At 54.5% G+C, this 14,021-nt stretch overlaps 1 long non-coding RNA gene and 1 other non-coding gene across 2 annotated transcripts; both read right to left on the bottom strand.

Moving 5' to 3' along the window:
- Positions 1 to 201: 201 nt before the first annotated feature.
- On the bottom strand, positions 202 to 13,720 carry LOC142068927 (uncharacterized). The gene is made up of 3 exons (XR_012664802.1): positions 13,601 to 13,720; positions 511 to 579; positions 202 to 313 (listed from the first exon to the last, which is right to left on the bottom strand). It is a non-coding gene; the product is annotated as an uncharacterized LOC142068927 (long non-coding RNA).
- On the bottom strand, positions 6,593 to 6,666 carry TRNAN-GUU (transfer RNA asparagine (anticodon GUU)). The gene has a single exon. It is a non-coding gene; the product is annotated as a tRNA-Asn (tRNA).
- Positions 13,721 to 14,021: the final 301 nt, after the last annotated feature.

Here is a 14,021-nt window from a genome sequence, read left to right on the forward strand (position 1 = left end):
TTTTGGGTCAGGACTCCCAGTTGGACTAATGCCGAGCTAGACAATCTCAGACCATGAACTAGTTCCCAGGCGTCTCTGGGCCGATTCTCAGAGGAGGCAGCTCCCAGAATCAGGCCCTCGATGGCTCTCCCAGTGCAGCAGGCCCTGGGTGCAGCGATCCGTTTGAAACAGGAACCCCTGCAAGATGCTCTCTACCTTCGGTTCCTGACCCCTCCAGGAGCCGAGTGCATCTCCCCCAGCCTCAGGCAGAGCTCAGAGCAGAGTCAGCAGCAGCAGCCCCTCCCCGGCGAGAGCTCCAAGCGAAGGCAGGGGCCTGGCAGAGAGAGGAGAGGGGCACAGGCAGGTCAGCGGAGGGGTGGAAGGTGGATCCCACCTCAGGAGATTTAACAGAGAGAGGAAAGCGGGGCTGTGAGCGCGCAGAAGAGAGACACCCCCCAGGAAATCCCCCCACCCCCCACCCCAGACACCGAGATCCCGGCCTGGCACAGGGGTTCGCTCCCCAACACTTACTCATGACAGCTGCAGCAAGGGGTCCCTGTGGGGCGGGAGGAGCTTCCACCCCGCTCCGGCTGGCTGGATCTGGAAAGAGAGAGAGAGAACAGGGAGAGGAGAGTGCGGTGAGGAGTTGGTGCCCAGGGGTCCCCCTGCTCCCGCTCCTAGCTCTGGACCCCCATTGCAGGGGTATCTGTGGGTGTGTTCAGGGAAGGGCCAGGGGCTCTGCTCCACCAAGGCTGAGAGCGTCAGAGCAAAGCGACTGTAAAACCGCTGAGTATTTTCAATGTTGCCTCATCCTGAATGTCACTGATCCCCCAGTTTATAATGCGTCTCCCCGGCCGGTTCTCTTGCTAATTTGAACTTCAGGGAACACATCAAATCTCTCTCCTGCCCCCACATTTGCTGGGTATGGGCCACTGCCAGGGCCCTCTACACTGGTGTTAACATCTGGATCCTGGCCAAACTGGTTCTAGCCCATGTGGCCAACCCCCAGTGACCAAAAATCACAAGTCAGAGCCCCCCAAAACCATCAGATTGGCTGAAACAAGATGAGATTTTGAAAACAACTTTGGGTTCTGTTCTTGATCTCCTGGTAGTGCAGCCTTTAGGGGTCACCTTTTTAAGCTTTTCTCCCCAGCCAGGAGGGCTAGAACAAGAAAAACTTCCGACAAAAATGGCCAACCCCGCCAAAATCTTCTACCAGAATCAGAAAAAATTAGTCCAGAATGATTGAAAACAGAATAATTTTTGGTTTTTGAATTTTCCAGGAAGACAGTGAATGTTTTCTATTAAAGCCGACACTTTCCACAAAAACTTGCCTTGAATCAAACACCCAATTTTTCCTAAAAAAAAAGTCAATGGAACCATTTCAGTCCACTCGTTACAGCTGTTGTGAAATCCCTCATTCCACCCACCCCAGTTCCCACAACCTCCCCCCAACTCCAGCCCCTGCACCCATTGCACACACAGCTGCGCCCCCTGCCTGGCCATAGGGCCCCTTCCCTGCCCCCCAAAGAGCAGCTGCAGCAGATCTCAATGGGGGGATCCACACAGGGACCAGCCAGCTGCACCTGCTGCCGCTCAGCCCTGCAGGGTCCGTGTTTAGCCTCTCCCCGTCCCCGTCCTGGGCAGAGAAGCGCGGTACCTGGGGCTATGCCAGGCCCATCCTGCCATGAAGATGCCCGGTGGGCTGCGGTGCCCTGGCAGAGGGAGAAGCTGCTGGATCCATCTGGGCTCCAGGCGAGCTCTGGGTTGGGATCAGGCCCCTCTGGGGTGGCTGGGCAGCTGGTTTGCAGGGCTGGTCACCTCCTGGCCCCATGCAGATTGTCTGAACGTGGCAAGCTTCTCTCTAAGGGGAGCTCGGACAGTTCCTCCCAGAACTGTCAGTCACAACATTGCCTCCATTGTTTAGAACCGGTTGTGGGGTCCCCGTATCAGGATTCCCCCCTTATATCCCCTCACCACGCCCTGGAGGGACCAGATGGAGGGATCTCACTTCAGTCCTTGGCCCTGGCCTGCTGGGATCCCTCAGGCACGTGGTGACATTCACTCGTGTTCATCCACTCCCCACTTATAGGATTCTGACCAGTGGTGTCTCTCCCAAGCACCCCTGTCCCAATGCCACCCCAATGGGCTCCGGAGCTGTTGCCCCTCCATTCCCCACCCAGTTCTCTGGCTTCATGTCCTCGCCCATGCTCCTGGTGTCACGCCCCACAATCTGATTGGCTGAGAATTCATTCCCAGTGCTTCCAGCCCAGGGTCCCTGTCCCTCCCTTCCCCCTACCCAGCCTGGGACAGGGGCAGCAGCTACCCCTGCAGCCCCACCAGCCGGAGCAAAACGGAGAACACGAGAGGCAAAAGCGCGTGCGTCTCCTTTTAGGGTTGTGCCTCCAGCCCAAGAACCAAATGGATTATCCAGTGGTTCTCCAACTTTTGTCCTGGTGACCCCTTCCCCGCAGCAAGCCTCTGAGTGCGACCCCCCCCCCCCGTTATACATTAAAAACCACTTTAATATATTTAACACCGTTATAATGGCTGGGGATGAAACAGGGTTTGGGGGTGGAGGCTGACAGCTCATGACCCCCACATAATAACCTCACGACCCCCAGTTTGAGAACCCCTGGGCTACACTGCGCATGCACAGACAGAGAGTCAGAGGGTTGAAAGGCCGCTGGGATGGACAAGACTTGTGGGGCTCCGAGAGACTGTCCCCCCCCCTCCGCCCCGCCACCCAGCAGCAGTGTGAATTCAGCTCCAACCAGGGGCAGGAATCTGAAATCAGTGAAACAGCAGAGACTTCATGCAGGCAGAGGTCCGGCTTGCCAGGCAGGGACAGCTCCTTCCCTTCCAGGACGTGGGCATCAGCAAAACTCAAGCATCAGAAACCTGGGAATTACAGAGTTACGGTCCATGCCCAGGCAACCTCAACTCTGCTCCCTGGAGCAGGCAATAGGCACTGGGATTATCGGCATGTACAGCGGCTGCACTCTCTGTGGGACCTGTAGCTGTACTGAAGGGTGGGGCAGGTCGAGAGAGGTGATAGGCGCTAGTTTGAGGAGTGTCCGAGCTGTGACTGGGCTACGAGGAAACCAGGGGTTGCCCCCACCCCATCAAAGCGCAGGAAGCCTTGTACCTTGAGGATCCAGTCTGCCTCATTTTGTTGCAAACTTGTGTATGTTGTCTCAGTAGCAAGGCACTGGGGGGTCTTGCCACGGGGATTGGCAGCAGTGAGGTGGGATGCCAGAGCAGGCTGTGGGTTGAATGGTGGGTAAGGGAAAGTCTACGGTTAGATGGTATCCAGTGAGTGAGTGGGAAGTGGTTGGTACATTTCACATGTGCAGTATTGTGCAGGGATTGTGCTTAGTGTTTGAGCACTGGGCAAGCGGAGGCAGCTCCTGCCCATGACAGTGAAAAGGCCGAGTGTGAGCATATGATGGACCTGTTGGGACATCACTCAGAGGGCGGAGTTACGGCTACCTGGGCACGTACCTGTATTTCCTGGCTTTTAGGTGGCTGAGATTTGCTGAACTCGATATTCTGGAACTGCTCCATTCATGGCCGTGGATATTCTCATCCCCACTGCTGGAGAGCCTGGGATATGCACCAAGCGTGCCCGGACTCAGCTCCTCACCCTGGTGTCAGCGGTGTGTTCTTGGTGCATGCTCCCAGTATGCCTGTTCTCCGCTCCACACCCACAGTGGTAGGGCTTCCCCACTTACTGGCTCACAGGGGGTGCAGGAAGAGGTGCTCAGACACCCCCAGAGGGGCAGGGACCCACAGAGCCCAGCTCACATGAGGGGGTCAAGGATCATTGGGAGGGAGGGGGCACAGGACCCTCCCTCAAAAGCAATGGCCCCCCAGAACCATGCTCACATGAGGATGGAGGGCACAGAGGGTGGGGTCAGAACTACAGAGTTGGCCAGGGCCCTCCCCCCTCCCCCAGATCCTGCCACTCGCACAAGGGACAGGCACACATGGGAAGTTTTAGGGAAACAGGCTCAGACGCCTCAAGGACAGGCCAAGGCCTTCCAGCTCCCAGATCCCATGGGGGTGTCAGCCATATATGGGCTGGGAGGTGCCAGATCATGGCCCACACACCCCCGCTCCTATTCTCCCCCAGTCCCCATCCCTCTCCCCCACTTCTCCCTTCTCAGTGCCCCACCCCACCTAGCCCCCAACCTCAACCCCTCTCTGCCGCTATTCCCAGCCACAAAATAAATAATAATAATAACAAAAACCGTTGGAGAGAGGCAGATTACAGCAAGATGCCTCCTTTTTTTAAGATACAGATTTCCTACCAAGGCTTGGATTTGAACTCCTAAGAGCATAAGACCTCCCACACTGGGTCAGCCCAAAGGTCCATCCAGCCCAGTGTCCTGTCTTCCGACAGTGGCCAGGGCCAGGTGCCCCAGAGGGAATGAATAGAACAGGGAATCATGAAGTGATCCATCCCCTCTTGCCCATTCCCAGTGTCTGGCAGAGGCTAGGGACACCATCCCTGCCCATCTTGGCTCATAGCCATGGATGGACCTGTTCTGCATGAATTCATGGTGTCCGCTGCGGTTCAATGGCTGGACCATTCCCCCTGGGGTCATAACTAGCTTTCAAGCTCCTTCCCCTCTCTCCCTGCACGGGCACAGCGTGATCTGCTTGGCGTGTGAGTCTCACACCGGCTCAGCAGCCGGCCAACCTATAATCAAAGTGGCTCATAACGTGGTCATTGATCTCCCCGAAAGGGCGGGGGACGCCCTGCACTCTGCTGGGAGAACTCTCAGCCGCCTAAAAACAGAACAGGAGGACTTGTGGCACCTTAGAGACGAACACATTTATCTGAGCATAAGCTTTCAGGAGCTACAGCTCACTGCATCGGATGCATTTAAAACCCTGGTGCAGTGATCTCAGCCCTGGCTGTAAGGAAAGCAGGTCAACTTTAGCTGGTTGGGGGCTTTGTTTGGGGGAGGAGGGGATCTCAGAAATCCCTTGTCCAAATGGCCCTGTGGGCCCCCCCCCCGAGGCACACAAACTGTCAAGGCTCCAAGTCAGCGGGTGGATTTCAGAGCAGGCAGGAGATCGGTGCTTTAGGCAGAGAGCTGGCACTTTGCTAGAATAAAATCTCTTTAGCTGCCCTCCACTAAGATCCCGTCCTTCAGCGCCTCGTCCCCAGGGCTCGCTTGGGACCCCAAGTGAGGGTCAGCCCCGGACCCCCCCACATGGCGGGCTGAGACACGCGACGCTGCCGGGACGGCAGTTCAGAGGGGGTGTTAGGACACTTTGGCCCATCAGTTAAAAGACAAAGAAACAAAGTCTGCCCTGGGGACCAACGGAGACATCGTCTCTCACTGCAGAGAAAAATCATTTCCCCTTCCACCCCAAAACGATCCGCGCTCGTGATTTGCTGCCCAGCAGCGGAGTTCTTGTCTCGGGAGGCAACTTCAGCTCCTGCAGGTTACCCGCCTATTTTGCCCCCTTAACCCTCCTTCCATCTGGTCAGCGCACAGCCCCCTCCCCAATAGACCCCGCCTGCCCCTGCCCCCATCTGGTCAGCACACAACCCCCTCCCCAATAGACCCAGGGTTCCCCAGTGTGATCGATGCACCCACCCAGGTCTTCTCCTCCCCCCCCCACCCGGCACCTCCCTGCTCGCCCCCTCCCCGATCCGTGCACAACACCAGCCCCTCCTCACCTGCTGGTGGAGACCCCCACCCCCTGATCGCTCCCTGGGCAGCCGGCGCCTGGATCCTGGCTCGCAGCTCGCCCAGGCTCGTGTCCCCTGGAGCGGGCTCAGAGTGAACCCGGCTGGCAGGCAGAGGGAGCAGCGAGGGGACAGCTGCCCCGCCGGGAGCCGCCAGGCTCGGGGAGAGGGTCCCGTGGCTGCAGCCCCGCTCAGCTGGGCAGGTCAGCAACACCGAAGGGAAACGCACCCAGCTGTCTGTCCCCGGGGAGCGGGCGAAGAGCAGAGGCTCCAGCCGGTCAGGATCCCGCAGCGCTCCCCGCTCTTGTGTGGCTGCCTCCCGGGCTTATGGCTCGGGCTGGGCGGGGCGTCCTCCTTAAATACGCCGCGCCGCGAGATCCGGGGACACCGACACGGAATTATCCATATGAGGCGCATCGGGGAGCGGGATAGAGCCACCCCCACCCCCCCGATGCGGCTCAGTGCAGCGTAGCCAGCTGCTGGGGAGAGCACCTGGCCTGAGGCTGCGGGGAAGTGGGCGAGTCGCCCGGACCAGCAGCTTAGGGGCCGGGCAGGAGGGTCCCCTGGCCAGCGGGCCGTAGTTTGACCACCCCCGCTATAGACTGTCGGGGAAACCGGCCCAAAGTGACGTGTGATACCTTATTAGGCACGTCTTCCAGACATGTGGGTGGGAGGGGCGGGGCTGTGTCCTCCTGCTGCTCCGCCCCTCCCCCTGTTCATAGACTATCAGGGTTGGAAGGGACCTCAGCCGGTCATCTTGTCCAACCCCCTACTCAAAGCAAGACCAATCCCCACTTTTTGCCCCAAATCCCAAATGGCCCCCTCCAGGATTGAACTCACAACCTTGGGTTTAGCAGGCCAATGCTCAAATCACTGAGCTATCCCTACCCCCCCAAAGCAGGTCCGCATCCCTGGGTGGGCTCGAACCACCAACCTTTCGGTTAACAGCCAAATGCGCTAACTGATTGCGCCACAGAGACTGGGCAGCCAGGCCCCAGGCAGGGAGCAAGTGGCCATAGCCAGCTGCTGGGCAGAGCCTGGCTGGGGAGGGGCGGCAGCAGCAGCCCGATCCCTGCCCGGGCTCAGCTTCCCGGCGAGCCGCAGCCCCTCCCTGGCAGGCCCTGTGTGCAGCAGCTGGCTGCGGAGGGGCGACAGCCCAGTCCCCCCACACTCGGCTTTCCGGGGCAGTGTGTGTGCTGGGGGGGACGGGACCACTGGCGCCCGAACTGGGGCACTGCCCCCTGCACCACCCTTTCCCCTGAGGCCCCGCCCCCTCGGTCCTTCCCCCCCACCTTACAATGTGGAAGTGGGAAGACAGGCGCTGGGGGTGTGTGTGTGTCTCTCTCTCTCTCCCCAGCTTGCAGACAGGCTCTGACCCGCCCCATCCCGTCCTCTCCCTCCCCGCAAGTTGCCTTTTGGCCCCTCCCCCAATACTAAAACAGACAAGTTCTTATAATAAAAAAAGGGACTAGGGCCCCCCCCCTTGAACTGCTGGGGGCCCCAAGCAATTGCTTAGGCTGAGTCTCTCTGTTTATACCCAGGGCTCTGAGTGTAGGTAGCCCAGCCCGGCACATGTGCCTCAGTCTCCCCGAACCCTGCACCACCACCTCCAGCTGTTGAAACTGAACTCGCCTGGGCCTGGGCCTGGACCTGGGCCTGGGCCCCCCTGCCATGCCCCGCCCTCCCCCCCCCCCCCCCCAGAACTGTACACCCTTCTCTGCCCCGGCCCCGCTGGCTCCCCCTGGGGACGACACTCCTCTTCCTGGTTCCACACCATGACCGCCAAAGGCTCACAAACCAGCAGATAAAAAACTCTGCATTTAGTATTTTAAGTTTCATGATTTTTAAGTGGGTCTCATGGTTTTGAGGCCTGACTCATTTTGAACTCTTGCGTTTATCAATACAGAAATTATCTAACCCCTCTCTCTCTCTCTCTCTGTCACACACACGCGCGTCACTTAGTCTTACACACCTGCTGTGGGCGCTGACTCCCTGGGCGCAGGAAGAGGGGGCACGAGGGTGAGGCCTTGGGGGAAGGGGCAGAGTGGGGACGGGGCCATGGGACAAATCAAACTTCTCAAGAGCCTGTCTGTGCCCAATATAGTTTTAAGGGGCTCCTACCTCCCCTCTCCTGCCATGGCTCTTAAAACCAACTGAGAATCTGAACCGTCTGCTGCCCAGGGCCCTGGGGTGAGCAGTGCTAATGCCAACCGCAGTATGGCCTGATACGGCCTGCACCCTATTTGTGAGACGAAGGGTGAGAATTTTCACCGGGAGTGGGCTCAAGACACTGCTGGGTAGCAGGCCCGGTACAGCCAACCAGAAATCCCCCCTATCATCACTGGGGTTGGGTCCAGGCGAGCAAGGAAAAGAGAGACGTCTGGTGCACCCCCCTCCTTGCATTGCAGGCTGACATACGCGGTGGAGTGTGAACTACCGCCCTGCACCGCCTCACATACTTGATTTGCCACGGCCTTCATGGGACTGTGGAGGTTGATGCTTCCCTAAACCCTCGGAATACAACTTTCCGACTCTCTTTTCCCCTCCCGCAGCCACTCGCACGCTAAACCCACTGAAAGTAGCAAACACTGAAAACCCATCGCAGGCAGCCTAGCTCCGGGCAAGCAGCAGGAATGGGACAGAAGGGCAGAAGCTCACGTGTTCTCCTCGCCCCTGGCAGAATGCCTTGTGCGGGCTGTACCTGGGGGGTGCAGGGGTGGAATGAGCCGGGGACGTGTGCCCGTTTGAGCAATTCATAGCAGGCAAATGAGGCACCTTTGGGGGAGCCTTGTCCAGGCCTGCCATGGGTCAGCTCTCTCAAACCACCACCCCTGGCAGCACAGGCCTGACCTTCCAGCCTCCTGCAGCCCCCATTCGGTCCCCAGCCCCTCCCCATTCGGGCTCCCGCCCGAGCCCCCCCCCGGCATTCGGGTCCGCGGTCCCCCATCGCCCCAGCCCGGTTGTGGCGGGAACCAGCCCGCAAACCCCGCCGCGCAGCGAGCGAGCCACCGCAGAGCAGCCAGCAGCACCCTCCCTCCCTCCCACGCCCCAGGTGGCTCTGGCAGGGACCCCTGGGACCGGGAGCGTCTCGCCCACGGGAAGAGCACCCGGTGCCGCAGCCGGGGGGAAGGAGGTGAGGTCCCACGCGCCAGCCAGGCCAGCTCGCAGCCGCATCCCGCCGGGTGAGTTCACAGCCACAGCGCGACCTAAGAGAACAGCGGAGACACTAGTGCCCGATTTCATCACAACAGCGGCCGATCCACGTGCGCCCCGCCCTCAGCCCCGCCTCCATTTAACCCGGCTCCCCCTTCTCTATTGCATCAAACAAGGTGCCACAAGTACTCCTTTTCTTTTTGCGAATACAGACTAACACGGCTGCTACTCTGAAACCTGTCCTGATGCAAGGCATTGAATTTAGCCGTATGGAGTGGAAATCTATCAACTTCATGAAAAAACTCGTACAGATACAGACAGACACCATCTTCCTTTCCAAATGCAAACAGATGGAGATCATACCAAAAGGACTGAAGGTAAAAAATCCATTACAACCTACATACCACACAGACTATGTTGACAGCCTGTGCCACACACTCTCAAAGAAACTGCGGAACCACCTGATCAACATCCTCTACAGCAAACAGGGAAATATTAAGAATGAGCTCTCAAAGCTGGATACTCTCATAAAAAAACAACCTTCCACACAAACTTCCTCATGGCTCGACTTTACAAAAACTAGACAAGCCATTTACAACACACACTTTGCTTCTCTACAAAAGAAAAAGGACACTAAACTCTCTAAACTACTACATGCCACAAGGGGCCACAACAGTGGTTCCCTTAACCCACCCAGCAATATTGTTAATCCATCCAAATATAGTTTTAGCCCAGCAGAAGAATCTGTCCTATCTCGAGGCCTCTCCTTCTGCCCCTCCACCCCCACGAACATGATACAGTTCTGTGGTGACCTAGAATCCTATTTTCGATGTCTCCCACTCAAGGAATATTTCCAACACACCTCTGAACAACATACTAACCCACAGAGACCTTCCTACCAACACTACAAAAAGAAGGATTCTAGGTGGACTCCTCCTGAAGGTCGAAATAACAGACTGGACTTCTACAGACATGCACGGGCTAAAATTGTGGAAAAGCAGCTTGCCCCATAACCTCAGCCGTGCAGAACACAATGCCATCCACAGCCTCAGAAACAGCTCAGACATCATAATCAAAAGGCTGACAAAGGAGGTGCTGTCGTCATCATGAATAGGTCGGAATATGAACAAGAGGCTGCTCGGCAGCTCTCCAACACCACTTTCTACAAGCCATTACCCTCTGATCCCACTGAGGGTTACCAAAAGAAACTACAGCATTTGCTCAAGAAGCTCCCTGAAAAAGCACAAGATCAAATCCGTACAGACACGCCCCTGGAACCCCGACCTGGGATATTCTATCTGCTACCCAAGATCCATAAACCTGGAAATCCTGGGCGCCCCATCATCTCAGGCATTGGTACCCTGACAGCAGGTTTGTCTGGCTATGAAGACTCCCTCCTCAGGCCCTACACTCCCAGCACTCCCAGCTACCTTCGAGACCCCACTGACTTCCTGAGGAAACTACAATCCATCGGTGATCTTCCTGAAAACACCATCCTGGCCACTATGGATGTAGAAGCCCTCTACACCAACATTCCACACAAAGATGGACTACAAACCATCAGGAACAGTATCCCCGATAATATCACGGCAAACATGCTGGCTGAACTTTGTGACTTTGTCCTCACCCATAGCTCTTTCACATTTGGGGCAATGTATACCTTCAAATCAGCGGCACTGCCATGGGTACCCACATGGCCCCACAGTATGCCAACATTTTTATGGCTGACTTAGAACAATGCTTCCTCAGCTCTCGTCCCCTAATGCCCCTACTCTACTTGCACTACATTGATTACATCTTCATCATCTGGACCCATGGAAAAGAAGCCAGCGAGGAATTCCATCATGATTTCAACAACTTTCATCCCACCATCAACCTCAGCCGGGACCAGTCCACACAAGAGATCCGCTTCCTGGACACTACAGTGCTAATAAGCGATGGTCACATAAACACCACCCTATACAGGAAACCTACTGACCGCTATTCCTACCTACATGCCTCCAGCTTTCACCCAGATCACACCACACGATCCATTGTCTACAGCAAAGCTCTACAAGACAACCATATTTGCTCCAACCCCTCAGACAGAGACAAACACCTACAAGAGCTCTATCAAGCGTTTTTACAACTACAGAAGCCACCTGCTGAAGTGAAGAAACAGATTGACAGAGCCAGAAGAGTACCCAGAAGCCACCTACTACAGGACAGGCCTAACAAAGAAAATAACAGAACGCCACTAGCCATCACCTTCAGCCCCCAACTAAAACCTCTCCAGCACATCATCAAGGATCTACAACCTATCCTGAAGGATGACCCATCGCTTTCACAGATCTTGGGAGACAGGCCAGTCCTTGCTTACAGACAGCCCCCCAACCTGAAGCAAATACTCACCAGCAACCACACACCACATCACAGAACCACTAACCCAGGAACCTATCCTTGCAAGAAAGCCTGTTTCCAACTGTGTCCACATATCTATTCAGGGGACACCATCATAGCGCCTAATCACATCAGCCACACTATCAGAGGCTTGTTCACCTGCACATCTACCAATGTGGTATATGCCATCATGTGCAAGCAATGTCCCTCTGCCATGTACATTGGTCAAACTGGACAGTCTCTACGTAAAAGAATAAATGGACACAAATCAGACGTCAAGAATTATAACATTCAAAAACCAGTCGGAGAACACTTCAATCTCTCTGGTCACTCGAACTCAGACCTAAAAGTGGCAATTCTTCAACAACAAAAACTTCAAAAACAGACTCCAAGGAGAGACTGCTGAATTGGAATTAATTTGCAAAATGGACACAATTAACTTAGGCTTGAATAGAGACTGGGAGTGGATGGGTCATTACACAAAGTGAAACTATTTCCCCATGTTTATTCTCCTCCCGTCCCCGCACTGTTCCTCAGATGTTCTTGTTAACTGCTGAAAATGACTCACCTTGATTATCACTACAAAAGGTTTTCTTGCCCTCCCCTCCCCATTTTTTTCTGGTAATAGCTCATCTTAAGTGACCACTCTCCTTACAGTGTGTATGGTAACACGCATTGTTTCATGTTCTGTGTGTATATAAATCTCCCCACTGTATTTTCCACTGAATGCATCCGATGAAGTGAGCTGTAGCTCACAAAAGCTTATGCTCAAATAAATTGGTTAGTCTCTAAGGTGCCACAAATACTCTTTTTTTTTTGACAGCACTCTGTCTAGTCAGTTTCACTGCTTCCCCCAGAGAAGCATTCATCAAATCTTTGGAAGCTGTGCACTGCTTCAGGATAATACAATCAGTCATGTCTCTCTCCCCCCACACCCTCCACATGTGTATTCATCAAGACCTAATCATCTTTATTTATACCTCTTCTGTACCCCTCTAACTAGTGCTTCATACACAGCCCCAGGGGAAGGGGAGGGCAAATGAGTGCACCCCACACTCAGAGAGACACTGACCTGGGAGCGATTTCTAGACACGGTTGAAAATCTTTTCCAGAGGAAGGATTGTCTGTAGAAAAGTGACTGTTTTTGGAATGCAAGGGTTTTTCAGGAAAGATTGTCAAGACTGTAGGAATTTCCTGGTTTCACAATATTGTTCTGACACTTTTAAAATCAATCTTTTGTTCACTACATACTCTCTTCCATGCCCCGCCCCCTTTAACCCAAAACCTGAGTTTGTTCTAAGTGAAAAAATGCAACTAAAATTTTTTGCAAAAATGTTGATATACATTTAAACATTTGATGAGTCCCACCCCAGAGATGGCTGCATTTCGGCACTGGACGAGCGATCGCTGCGCATTGTTACTATATGGCTGTCAACCAGCTGCTGCACCCAACCCCAGAGACAGTTATATTTCAGTACTTGGCAAGCAATCCCTGGGCAACGTTGCTGCATGGCTATTGCCAGCTGCCCCAACCCAGAGGTGGCTGCATTTCATGCACTGGGGCTGTGATATACCATAGGGATTAGGCAAGCTGAGGACTCAGAATTAGACCTAAAAAACCTGTATCTATGGAAACTGAGGCAGTAACACACCTATCCTCTTTTCAGGTATTTTGTTCATCCCTTTCCTGGTGCCACATGTGAAACTGGATCATACCAGCTTCAGGGTAGAGACCATGCAGTTCTAACTAAGTGTCTCTACAGCACCTAGCACAGCTCTTCAGGGCAGAGACAGTCTCTTACTACACACAGATACAGCACCGAGCACAGTGGGACTCTGTTCTGCTGGGAACCATAAATCACTGAACATTAAATCCCACCAAATGAGGGTGAATCCATCCTCATCATCCTATCCACTCATTATACTCCACACCTGAACATAGCCATTATATGAATAATATACCCCCATATCTCAATGTCTGTACTTTGACCCGTTAAACTTTTACCCCCAATTGCGGAGATTGCAGATTATGTATTCCTTACGCCATCTGTTCCTAAACCGAATTTCGCACCCCTTGGTAATCTGTACCTTATTCCCTGATCATCAGAAACTTCTATGCTTAAACTCTGTACCATTTTCTTTTTACTTCAGCATCATCTTAGTAAAATTATTAAATCTGCAAATAATAGTACATCATTCATGTGTCCTGGGAAGCCTTTTAGCCCACATTTGGGGGCTGTAAAAACAACAATAGGGCTGCTGCAATATCAGGGTCTCCCAAAGAACCTCTGATCTCCACCCAAGCCCGTGTCCCCCTTTGCAGAGCAGGGGGTTGGGAGTCAGTTTCACAAGCCACTGCTACGTAGGAAGATCACAGCTTACCTCGTGCAGGGACTCCATGGCTGCAGCACTCCTTGCAGGTCAGGTCCCTGCTCCATCTCCCCCTCTCTGTGCATTAGCTGAGTGGGGAGTCCGAACTCCCCTCTTCACACACATCATGTCTTCCCCCATTGCTAGTGCAAGGAAAAACCTGGGGAAAAAGCCAGCCGCAAGGGGACTGCAATACACACAGGGGCGTGGCCATATACTCTATTAGCATCCTGATCCTGGATTGGACAAGGCACCAAGAGCCTTAACTACATCCGCTGTTGAAATGAATGAAACTTGACCGGCGTGGCGGGACATTTGTAATGACACTGATCAGATTAGCACAAAGCGCGCCAAATCCCTTCAAGGGGACAGAGCCCTTTAGTTTACTCCTACGTGTGCAGCAGGGAACAGACAGCATGGGCCATTGCAGTGT

The sequence above is a fragment of the Caretta caretta genome, chromosome 14 (assembly GCF_965140235.1).
Source record: "Caretta caretta isolate rCarCar2 chromosome 14, rCarCar1.hap1, whole genome shotgun sequence".
NCBI lineage: Eukaryota > Metazoa > Chordata > Testudines > Cheloniidae > Caretta > Caretta caretta.